Source organism: Penaeus vannamei, chromosome 23 (genome assembly GCF_042767895.1).
Source record: "Penaeus vannamei isolate JL-2024 chromosome 23, ASM4276789v1, whole genome shotgun sequence".
NCBI classification, from domain to species: Eukaryota; Metazoa; Arthropoda; class Malacostraca; order Decapoda; family Penaeidae; genus Penaeus; species Penaeus vannamei.
The window spans coordinates 25639679-25653007 of NC_091571.1; the positions used below are offsets into that span (position 1 = coordinate 25639679).

General features: G+C 40.9%; 1 long non-coding RNA gene across 2 annotated transcripts in view; it reads left to right on the forward strand.

Moving 5' to 3' along the window:
• The window catches only part of LOC138866068 (uncharacterized), a 44495-nt gene extending 32049 nt beyond the window's left edge, over nt 1–12446 (forward strand). For both annotated transcript variants that reach the window (XR_011399516.1, XR_011399517.1), the window contains exons 2-3: nt 10086–10245; nt 11025–12446. This is a non-coding gene — a long non-coding RNA (uncharacterized lncRNA). The remainder of the gene's footprint in view (nt 1–10085; nt 10246–11024) is intronic.
• Nucleotides 12447–13329: the final 883 nt, after the last annotated feature.

The window sequence follows — 13329 nt, forward strand, 5'->3', positions numbered from 1 at the left end:
CAACTGCCTGGGGAATACCCTTCTCGTCCCTTTGCATCAAGCAGGACTCTATAGCGACCCCTGAAGCATCCGAGTGCACCTCGAATGACCTTTCAAAATTAGGCTTATGCAATATAGGCGCCGTGACCAACCTGTGTTTCAAATCTTCAAAGGCTTTCTGTTGCTCATTTCCCCACACAAATTTCTCCTCCTTCCGCAAGAGTCGCGTTAATGGGGCCGCCAACGTAGCATAATTATCCATGTGCTTTCTAAAGAAACCGGTGGCACCCAAGAACTGACGGACTTGCCTCACAGTCCGCAGAGGTTGCATCCTCGAGATGGCTTCCACCTTCTCAGGATCAGGCGATATTCCCTGTGGGGTAATGAGAAAACCTAAAAATTTAAAATAATTGACAGCCAGTTGACATTTAGAAACGTTCAAACGGAATCCTGCCTGAGCTAAGAGGTCAAGAACCTCATCAAGATGAGATAGATGCTCATCAAAAGATCTTGAATAGATGACAACATCGTCTAAGTAGGCTAATGCATGCTTCCCCAAAACTGAACTTAACACTGCATTAAAAGCTCGTTGAAATGTGCTAGGAGCTGTGGCCAAGCCAAAAGGTATACGATTGAAATGAAATAATCTGAATCCATCACTAAACGCGGTTTTGTTCCTATCCCTCTGATCTACTTCTATTGTCCAGTAGGCGGACTTGGCATCAAGAGCTGAAAACCACTGTGTCCCTGACAACTCGTCTATCATCTGGTCTAACCTTGGCATGGGGTATGCATCTGAAGTGGTGACCCTATTTAGACGTCGATAATCGACGCAGAAACGTATACCTCCATCCTTTTTCTTTACCAGCACCACGGGAGACAACCAAGGAGATGTCGATGGTGAAATGACACCTTCCCTAAGCATCTTGTCGCATTCATTGCGAATCGTGACACGCGCACTCTCCGGCAATCTCCACTGGCGAGTGCGAATCGGGTCGGCATCTGCTGTGGGGATACGATGTTTAATGTGTGGTACTTTACCCAATGGTGCTGATTCATCGGATAAAATGGCATAGCGTTGTAATATTGCCATTAATTGATTTCGTCTGTGCGAGCCAAGATGATCAAGCCTAGCCGACTGAATGAAGGACTCACCCGAAGGAGTGGAGATGGGCAATACGTCCGTACTCACGGTAGGAAAAACATCAAAGTCCTTAGCGGTGTAACCAAAATCAGTGATACCGTGCTGTGCATCGAAAGAGTCCGTAAAATCTAGAAAACTCGCTGAATTATCAGCACCTGTAAAATAGAAACCATTAAAATCTAAATCATTAAAATCTAAAACATCAACCATATTAAAAGAACCACCACCAGAACACTCAGAAACCGAACAATTATTATGAGAACAATCTGTAAAATCATCAACACAACGGATAGTGTCAGGATCATGACTCATTACCCAAGTCATTACCCAACATCGAACCAGGACAATCGGCAGATTCAAAGACTTTATCAACCCCTTCAACAGAAGCGATGTGCGCTCCTTGTTGCAAAATGACTGGAAACTTACGGTCGTTTACGACCCAAATGGCTACCCGACCTTGCGAACCTGTGTAAAGCTGCGGGGAATTAATACCTGGGCTGTTTTGCCCGTGAAAATAGCATCCATCCTCGTGCTGGGTGAAACTACCCCTACCACTAATCTTCCCATCTGTGGCGGGCAAACTACGGTCTCAGCACAGAATACAGGCGTAGTACCATCACTATTAGACAACAAACTTGGCATACGACGCTCATGTAACATTTTGATACTTAAGGATGGGGTGTCACTAAACGTCATACGGACTCTTACCCCGTTTAACGCAATATAATTCCTCTGTGAAGAGTGAAAAGAGACCATTTTAAAATTAAATCTTCTCAACCAATCTACGCCAATTAAAATATCGCCTGGGAACCTGACTTCCTCCGATACGATAGTTACATCATGTTTGCATCTAATTTCCTCGCTAAGGGAAAAGGATAAGGCTACGACCTCGACCGCGCGAAACGAGTGGCCTGAAGCACCTCGTAACGTGCAAGACGAAGGTCTGACTTGACTGAATATTCATTCTCTCTTTCAGCTCGTTCTTCATTAGTGTTATTTCTGACCCAGTATCAATGAAGCATGTACACATAATCCCGTTGACCTTCAGAGATATAAGAGATCTTCCTACTTTGATGTGATCATTTATAGGTGATATCATGGCTGAATCTTTCCTAAATTCACTTCTAAATTCCCTCTGTGTTTGCCGCACGGGAAGGTGTGAATGGGCGCGTCCCGCGGGCTGAGGAAAAGGGACAATTCCTGGAGATATGACCCGCCTCATTACATGTATAACATCTTAATGGGTTTAAGGGACCTGGCGTAACATTCTGCCTCCCCCTACAATCTTTGGTATTGTGGGTACTTGTATTATGCAATGAGCAGTACATAGGGGATTGTTTACGTGCACGTGACATCTCATTAGGTTTGAATTGGCTGCCTGCACTTTTAATGTGATTCATGCGTATACTCCAGCATTTCTGTACAGCATCTACCAGAATCTGAAGAGGCTCTTCCTCTTTCAGGGCTAACGCTTCCCTTAACCAGTGTGGCAAGCCTAGAAGGAACACCCGGTGGATAAGTTCGTCCGGCATCCCTATTAATCTCGGATAAACTCGTACACCCTGGTAAACAACAGATTCAGTGTTTACAAAGAAGTCAATAGGTACTTGCCCTGGAGCCAATTTAAATCCACTCAGATGGTTATGAAAATCAGTTGACGAGCATGTACCCCTGAATTTGTCTTAATTTTTCTTTAAATTCAACCCATGAAGCTATGCCATCGAAAATAGACGAATTCACTATCAGATCAGCTGTGCCCCGACATGAACTCAAATCCAGGACCCGACCTCCTGATTTAGTTTCAGAGGCGCCCCTAGGGGTTTCGGCTTTGAAAGGCGGAACAGAATCTTTGTAAATAACATATTCCACTGAAGGTGAAACAGAATTAACATTACTATTACCATTACCATTGTTCTTATTATTACCATTACCATTGCTGTTATTATTACCATTACCATTACTGTTACTATGAGCGCCATAGCTCTCAGCTAATGCAGCATGCCGTTCCTGCATGGCTGCTGACACCTCTGACTCAGTTCTTCGTACATGGGAAGATCTAAACTTTCTCGGAGCTGCACAGATGTATCACGTGATACTTCAGCTGACTGCGGTGAACTCGCTGTTGATGTCCCGGGGATAGGTTGTTCATCAAACGTTCGCCTAGTTCGCTTTCTCATTGCGTCATTAACCAATTAAAATTGATACAAACAATTAAACGAGTAACAAAAAACTAAAAAACAAATACCAAATGTAAGAAAACGAATGCCGAATGAGATGCCACAAACAATTAACGTTTAGAACTACTCGTTGACTTTTACCTGTAGTTGCTCAGCTCTAATTAACACCGGAACATCTCTGTTTACCAGCGCTAGTTTGGACAGTCATTACGCTTATTTCCTTTCACATGATTTGGAGTATCTCATCAAGTTGATTACTTTACTTTATGTTTATCCCACCGCTGCCACCAAATACATGTTAGTAGCGCAGTTAGAATGTAAAAGTAGCGTGACTGCCACCACCCATTTAATTGCCGTATGGGAACGGATGTTGTTTGTGGGAAGAGGGATATTGTAGAAGGCGATGCAGGAAAGGAGCGATAGATTGTGTGGATGTGTGTGGTGCGTGTGTGTGGTGTATATGGTTGTTGCGAGAATATAAAGGTCGGTATGCCTGAGTTAAGCCGAGGAGTGGCGTGTGTGGGGATAAATCTCCAACGCAATTAGTAAAGTAATCACTATCATTAGTTATGATTTCCACTGATACTCTTCTTTCCCATCACAAGTTTAGGGGAAAACTCAAGATCATACGTAAAATGATTTATTAAAATGATAAAAGATAAAACAATAAAACGACATTAAAACGATAAAACGACAATGAACAATAAAACACTGAACAAAACGATAAAACACTGAACACAACGATAAAATACTGACCACAATGATAAAACACTGAATAATAAAATCAACACATTCAACGGTAAACTAATTTAAAAGAAAGCACTGGTAAAATCACATAGAAGAAATAAAAACCATAAATGGACTGGCACCGAAATCACCAGGTCACTTCTCCGAACAAATAACTTGGCAAACTTCTCTCACCTCCTATAGTGAGGTACCTCCACAACCACTTATCTTAGAAAAAGGGGAATGCCCGTTCCGGGGTTCCCTCACAAGCAGTCAGAGTCATGACCATCCCCGAGTTAGTCTCTTTTACATCCCACGCATTTCTTACGCGGGAGTAAGCGAAAATCAGGGTTTCCCTCTAATACTAAACTGATAAAATTCATGTTAAAATCCAATAAAACTATAAAAAAGGAAATACTTCTATAATAGAACTTGATAAATATATAATTAACTAATGAAATCGAAATAAAAAATTTACGTTAAAAGAACCATCGTATCAGTCATGGCCATATGTAAAATCTGATGAATTAAAAGTAGGAAATAAAAGTAATTAAAAGCAACCCATTATAAAGAAGAGAAATAAAATATGACTAAAAAAAATGAAATGAATAGGGTTCTGATTTCATTATTAAAATTGAAATAAAATAATAAATATGTTTAAACGTTAAAGCTTACCGAGGGTTCAAATCCATCTGAGGTTGTGATGTAGGAGGTGAGAAAGGTGCCTCGAAAAATCATACGAAATAGGTTTATTAAAATAATAATAAAAGGTTCTGCTGTGGCAACACGCCGCGCGCGAGCATCCTCTTCACTGGCAGGGATAAACAGTTCGTTCTTTAGGCTTCGGCGAAGTATGGACGGCCGAAGTCTGTGGCTTATCAAAGAGGGTGGATGCAAGCGAGATGATGCCCATTCCCAATAGTCTCCCCAATAGTTTCATGTGGAAGTAAAGGTCAAAATGTCGCCACTTCATGGCTAAGTGTAGTGTTGCCACCCCGGGTTCATCTATTTTCAATACCAGGTCTGTGGGAGAGGTTAAAAATGAGAGGAGATTTCGGGATTTTCGTATTTCCTGAGTGAGACGACGTATTTAGCGACGTCGTCCACTACACAGTTTGCTTAGCGGAGGAGGGTAGGGGAGGGGAGGGATGGGCGGAGCGCATGAAATTATGTCTGTCCGCCACGGTGTCCAGCAACCTACCCTTATGTAGACTTCTCTGTGCATCGTGCGTTTCACACTTTCAGTCGCCCAGCCGCGAGGTTTGACAGCTCACCGGCCATTCAGTGACAGAAAGCCAGTTAGAAATATTGCGTTTCCAGTGTTGTGTTGATTCTAGGTTATTTTTAAGACGTACAGTGGCAACGAAGAATAATTAGTAACCATCCCCGTTAAATATCTGGGCCCATCAAAAAACCCAAATGCCGAAGAAAGTGATTAAAATCAAGCAACCCAGACGGTAGAAAAGAAGCGAACGAAAGTTTGATATTTCCGGATATAAAGGCATTTGCCCTCCACCCACTTCCTCCTATACCCTCCCAACATACCCCACCCTCTCTACCGCTCCCACGTGAATACTCGCACGAATCCCCTCTGTCACAACAGTGTCCTTCTCCAAACATTCTTCCTGATACTTCACCACCTTCCTCATCCCCCGAATTATCCTCCTCCTCCAACAGCCACCTCTGTTGTCCTTGAACAATGTCCCTATTCCTTCCCCACACACAAATACAATGCAATTCACTCGATCGCTCTACCTCCTTAACCTTTCCCAGTTTACTCATCCCTGCTCTACCTCATTTACTTCCCTTTTCATTACCTTACTTTCCTATAACACGCTCTAATCTTACGAAAGTATTTCCCAAAGCCGGTATTATTATTACTTCATATTTTTCATCAATGTGCTAGTGTACTATTAGTAGTAAGAAACAGAAATGTTCGTATGTAACCCTGTTTTATCTTTGTGTTCTATTTTAATATATGTTTTTGTAAATCTAGAATTTGTAATTACCACTATATTCGTATCTTAGACTATTTTATGCAATATATGTCTTATCCTCATAATGTTCACTTATCATTAGGTCATGTTTTGTAAACATTTCTTTGTCAGTCTTATGTTTTCGTGTTGAGATTTTGTAAGTTATACCCATAACCAAAAAGCTCTGTCAAACCCTGTACATTCTGTGTAAAATGACTAGCTCTGTAAACAAGATATGACCAAACATATTATTTCAATTTCAATTTCAATTACTCGGATATTCTCCTACTTTTCAACAGCCATCTATTTTTCCTTGAACATTTTCCCTATGCCTTCCCCAGTGACAGATACCATATAATTCACTCTATCACCCTACCTCCTTAACCCTCTGCTTTCTGCTGATCTCTGCTCAAGTTCACTAACATCCTCTTTTCCCTTTTCACTACCATATTATCCTATAATACTCTAATCTTTGACATCTAACACATTTTATCGTAGTCTTTAACTTTCCTTTGCCCTTTCCGACACTTTACCTTAGTGCTCTATGACCTTTGATGTCTAGCGCATTTATTTGTTTTAAACATTAAACATTAGTGTAAGGAGAGATTCATTTAAATTTCAGGTTAGGAATGAGTTGATTAAGTATATGGTGGATGATGGTTTGTTAGATGCCAGCGCACTTGCATACGTCGAAAATGGCAGGGTTAGGATAAGAGCTGAAACTACAGAATGAATATCGCAAGTGTGAACTAGATATACAGAGAGAAATTAGATTAAAAGAGTTAGAGCTCAAAGGGGCGTCACTCGCTGCTGTGCCGTTTAATATCACTGCCAATGCGAAATTGGTTCCATTTCAAGAGATTGCTGTTGACAATTACTTCCGATATTTTGAGAAAATAACCGCTTAAAGTTCCGTAACCTGCGGAAAAGAGACAATCAGTTTTTTTTTCTTTTAGATTTTGATAGATAAAGATGGTTTGCTTGCTCGTTGGTGTGAGAGTGAGAAAGTAGATAATGATTATGATAAACTATATCCACAAATTCTTGTAAAAGAATTTAAGAAATGTCTACCTGTCCGAATTAAGTTGTATTTAAATGAAAACAGGGTAAAGGTGTTAGATGAAGCTGCCAGAAAGGCAGAGCATTATGCTTTGATCCACAGAAATGTTGAGGGTCCAAAGTGTTGTAAAATCACAACCCACTCCCCTGACAGGTAAGAATGAATTTAAAGGTGATAAGAGAGAGACCGCCAGTCCTGGTCATAACTCCAGTCATGATAAAAAGAAATCAGTGAGATGCTATAAGTGCAAGTCGTTGGGTCATACTGGTTGCTGGTTCTTAAAAGAAGTCCAAGGACGTTCCCGTAGCTCTTGTCAGTACTAGATTTAAGGATGTAAAAAGTCCAGTAGATGTCAGTTTACTTCTTGATACAAATGGCTTTAGCAATGTAAGGGATGAATTCAATCCGTTTTGCTCAGAATGAAGTGTATTCCTGGTTAGTGACGATAGTGTGAAAATCCTATAGTAATATTAAGAGATACAACGGCGTTGCGGTCACTCCTCTTGGAAGGTGTATTGCCGCTAGCGGGAAAACCGGACGTTGAGTGTGGGCATCTGATTGCTCCGTTATGCAAGGTTCATCTCAAATCTCATTTCTGTGATAAAGAAGTAGTTGTGGGAGTAGTACCTAAATTACCCATAGAAGATGCATCATTTATATTGGCAAATGACTTGGCAGGAGAGGAGGTATGTGCCAAACCCAAATTAATGTAACCATTCTTAGTACTCCAGACCTAAACGATGGTGAACAGCTTGCAGAAGGAGACATGGGCATGTTCCCTGCCTGCGCAGTCACGAGGGCCATGCGGGAGGCTGGGCGCGTCGGGCACGACCCTCCCACGGTAGCTCGTGGGAGTCAGTGCGTAATTGATAAGAACAAGGTATGTGGTGATGAAAATGGCGCGAGAGTTGACGATAGAGCTTCATTGCTATGCCACGAGAATGATGCTGGTGATGACAAGCTAAGTGTCTTCCCCGTTGATAAAGGGAGGCTTGTAGATAAGCAAAAATGTGACGCAGAACTGTGTAAGATTGCTGAATTAGCTGGGCCAGAAACTGAGGTTTCAGATGTACCTGCGGATAACCATAAGAAGGGTGGCGTCTTGAGAAAATGGAGGCCTCGTCACGCGGGCGCGGGAGACGAGTGGCACGTGGTGCTCCTGGGCACGTATCCACCAAAGGTCTCAGACAATTCTGAGACTAAATTTGAGAAGTGTCGGAGGAAAAAAATAGGTCCGTCGTTTGTTTTCATCGTTGGTCGGCGCTTATTTAATTTCATATTTATTAATACATAATACTGTTTGCAAACATGTGTCTTTGGCAAAATACTCTCTCGTGCTGGCACAACACACGCAAATAAATTAATACACAAGAAAAACAAAAACAAAGCGATAAAAATGTGAAGATGGCCTTTGCTGAAGCAAAATATATTCTCAACTTTTGTCTCAGCTCTGTCTCAAATGTAAGACAGGGTCGCAGGGGTCCTAAGTCATTTGAGAATCGTCTCAGACAGTTTCACACTGAAGTATAGGCTTATATATGTATATGCGCATATATGTGTGAACAAATAGAAATGTGTGTATATGCATATGTATGTCTGTGTATATGCATATGTGTATATATGTATGTATTTGTTTGTTTGTGTATATATATATTATCTATGTATAATAAACACACATACACATATGCATATATACACACATACATATGCATATACACACGCATAAATCTATATATTCACACACACATATGCGCATATAAATACATAGGCCTATAATCCAATGCGAAACTCTGAGACGATTCTCAAATGACTTACGACTCCAGCGACCCTGTCTTACATTGGAGACAGAGCTGAGACCAAAGTTGAGAATATTTTCAGACACACACACACACACACACACACACACACACACACACACACACACACACACACACACACACACACACACACACACACACACACACCCACACACACACACACACACACACACACACACACACACACGCACACCAACACACTCCCACACACACACACACAAACATGCACACACACACACACACACACACACACACACACACACACTCACACACAAATATATATATATGTATATATATATATATATATATATATATATATATATATATATATATATATATATATTAAACAAACGACGGACCAGTTTTTTCTCCGACACTTCTCAAATTTAGTCTCAGAATTGTCTGAGACCCTTCGTGGAGACGTGCCCTGGTCGTTGTTCTAACATCTTACAGGTCGCAGATCTTGCTCATAATTCACCATTGTCGGGTCATGTGGGTATTAACAAAACATGCAGAAAAATAATGAACCATTTCTATTGGCCGGGGTTACGTAATTTGAATTATTGTAAATCGTGCCATTAGTGCCAGGTCATGGGAAGGCCTATCCAGAAGATCCCTGTAGCGCCCTTATATCAGATTCCTGCGATCTCTTAACCATTTTAGTCATGTAATTAGACTCTGTTGACCCGCTTCTCAAGACAGTCTGGTAATAATTACCTCCTCACTATGTGTTCTTCCACTCGATATCCTGAGGCGGTCCCATTACGTCAAGACAGTAACTTCCTCTAAGGCATTCCAGGCAGCCATGCAACGGATGAGCGTACAGCATCAGGTGTCAAGCGCCTGCCACCCGGAGTCGCAGGGCGCGCTGGAGAGATTCCACCAAACATTGAAAAACATGGCACGCATTTACTGTCATGAGACAGATGAGCAGTAGGATGAAATGGTTCCGCTATTATTGTTTGCGGTTAGTGTGTGTGTGTGTGTGTCTGTGTCTGTGTCTGTGTGTGTTTGTGCGTCTGTGGCTGTGTGTGTGTGTGTGTTTGTGTGTGTGCGCGTGCGTGCGCGCGCATGATACTCTGGGGTTTAGCCCATTTGGGCTTGAGGTAAGAGGCCCACTAAAGATGTTGAAAGAAAGATGGTTAGACAATGATGATAGGTCTGATATATTGAACCATGTAATGGACTTTCATTGAAACTCCACAGAGTATGTGAACTGGCAAGAGCGAACCTCGGTGAGGCTCAGAGACGGATGAAGACGCGGGACGACAGTCACGATCTGTTTCACCAGGAGAAAAAATTCCTCCCCGTCCTTGGGCAGTCACTGAAGGCGCGTTATTTTGGACCATGTATCGTGGAGAAAAAGGTAAGTGGCCTTAATTATGTAATTCAGACTCCCGGTAAGCGTAAACAGTCATGACCTTGTCATATTAATCAGATAAAGAAATCTGCAGAACGCAATAAAACCACCTGTAGAAGAGTTAGGATGGCAGTGCAGTTATGCTGAATGATGTGAAGAATGTTATTAGTAATTATGGCGAGAAAGATGATCCCTTTGTTGATGTGCCTCTCTAAATTCAGATATTCTTAATGACCTAGAAATTAAGTTTGCTCATCTGGATTCTTCTAAACAGCAACAGCTGACTAACTTTTGGATTTTTCTTGTCTGTTTTCTGACATTCCGGGTCGGACGAGGTTATTGCATCATGATATTGACATTGGTACTAATGGCCAAGTAAAGCAGCATCTATAGAGTAAACCCCACAATAGGTATGCATATAAGATGAGGTCCGGTATATGTTAGAAAGCAAACTCATTGAGCACAGTGTTAGTGCTTGGAGTTCCCCATGCATACTAGTACTCAAGGCTGATGGTGGAATTCGCTTCTGCTCGGATTTTAGGAAGGTGAATACGCTAACGAGGGACAATTCTTATCCTATACCTCACATTGATGACTGCTTTGACTAGGTGGGTGAGGCCAAGTATGTAACTAAGATTAATATGTTAAAGGAGTACTGACAAATCCCGATGACAGAAAGGGCGAAAGAAATATTTGTATGTGTGACTTTCAATACTTTGTAATGCCGTTTGGTTTAAAAACAGCTCCCGCAGCCTTCCAGTCTTTAATCAGTGGTCTGATTTCAGGGTTAGATGGATGTAAAGCTTACCTGGATGACATAATAATTTACAGTGAAAACTGGGTGGAGCATCTGGAGAGACTGCAGGGCTCTCGGCAGCTAACCTAACGGCAGACCTTCGCATATGCGTGTGTAACTTACCTGGGATATGAAGTTGGCCAGGGGCAGGTCAAGCCTTTGAATAGCAAGATCGATGCAATAGAGAAGTTCCCAGCACCCAAGTCCAAGAAAGAGGTGGTGAGACTCATGTGAAAAAGCCTTTTAAGACAGTCAAAGCTATGCTGATATCTTCACCCATCCTCATTTCGCCTGACTTTGAGAAGGGTTTCATCCTGTATGTAGACGCAAGCGACACGGGTGCTGTGGCTGTTATGTCAGGCTGATGCAGCTGGCGTTGACCATCCAATGTGTTATTTCTCCAAGAATTTTAATAAGCATCAGAGAAATTGTTCTACAATAGAGAGAGAAACACTTGCTTTGATTTTAGCTTTGAAGCACTTTGAAACTTGTTTGTATCCTACTAAGGAAGCTGTAAAGATTTATACAGACCATAATACATTAACTTTTATATCTAAAATGAGCTGTAAGAATCAAAGAATTCTGAGGTGGAGTTTAGAGCTTAAAAAATACAACCTCAATGTTAACCACATCAAAGGAAAAGAAAATGTACTGGCTGATGCTTTGTAGAGAGGGTAGGCAACGTGTATTGGTTGCAAAATTGTAACTTGCAGTAGATAATAAGTCCGATTCTATATTGCATATTTTCTAATGTATATATAATAATATAATAATGCAGCAGCTAAGTTCCTGTCTCCTAAACCAATTATACGGCAGGTCAGGTGATGTACTACAGTCTTATTATTTCATGATATGGTCTACATAATGCATCATATAAAATGTATAAACATTTCAATAAAAGGAAAGTAATATTTCTTTTTATTTTAAGGATTACATGGCTGCCCATTGACCTGTGCATGACCGTCAACTAACTGCATGACTTCTGCATGACCGCTTCACTCCGACTGCGACGAACTTACGGGACCCGGAATACGTGGACGAGGTTCGGGTTTCGGTCTGGTCGACTCAACGGGATTGCATGGAGTGAGGCGAATGAGGGAGAACGACCTTGGACGGACTTAGGGAAGGAGGCGACTATGGCTGGTCGGTGGTCGGCGGAGCCGGGTTATGGTTACGATAATTTACATTTATTTGTAAGTTGATCTAATTTGACACCCTGTATTGGGGTATAGGTTTATTTCCATATGAATATTATTTCTTGTGTTACGTAAATGTTTTGTGGATGAAGTGACTTTCGTACATTTTGTTATCCGTGATTGGTGTAAATACAAGTTAATCATAAAGTGGCTTTCTACTCCCCACCTTGCATACTTTATATTACTCAAGTCCACAATACTATATTAAGGGAAACTAAAAGAAAATGATAAATAACAGAAGCTTCTATACAATGAGATGATTATAACATTAAATGAACAAACGGAACAGTGATGAGTACTGATTAATTAGTAATTATAACAAGGCTTGAACAGAAGAACTAGCATATAAAACACTAATGATTGATATTAATGACTGCAACAGTTAAGATAACAACAATTAAGGAGATATTACAGCAGCATATGTACTTCCGAGTGGACTGTGAACTTGGAATTAAAAGAAACAAGTATATTTATATTGTATTACGCTTGACGCCAAATCATATAAACTTGGATTGGGCTTTGTTATGCGCCCTGTTCTGCAACAACCGGCGTCTTTGTTAATGAAAGAAATCTACATAACGATATACACACACTAAAAAATACATGTACATATATTTTGAATATACATAGGCATTCATATATATATTTATATATATCACATATATATCATGTGTATATCTTTAACAGATCATTAGACCACATATTCTTTAGTACTGGAAAATACAGTTCTCTTACATGACCTTAATAAAGTTTTACATAAAGATTTTAAAAGCAACCTTTTATAGGCCTTGGCCCAGTCCACACAAGGCGCGCTGATATCGCAGTTGCTAATTCGAACAGTTCCCAGATGCAGGGCCGGAATTCTACGGGAATTCGTCTGCTAAACGAAAAAAAGACGCTCGACGGATGATGTCCCCACGTACTTTTGTTTCAGTTGGCTATTGTTATTTTTATGACAACAGATGGTTTAAGGTAGGTGAAAATTATTCAAAGCAATATTAAGATATTTTCCTATGTTCAAATATATCCAATAAAAATTGCTGAAACCATCCTGGTACGAACTGATATGTGGCGGAAATTTCATCTGATATCATCAGC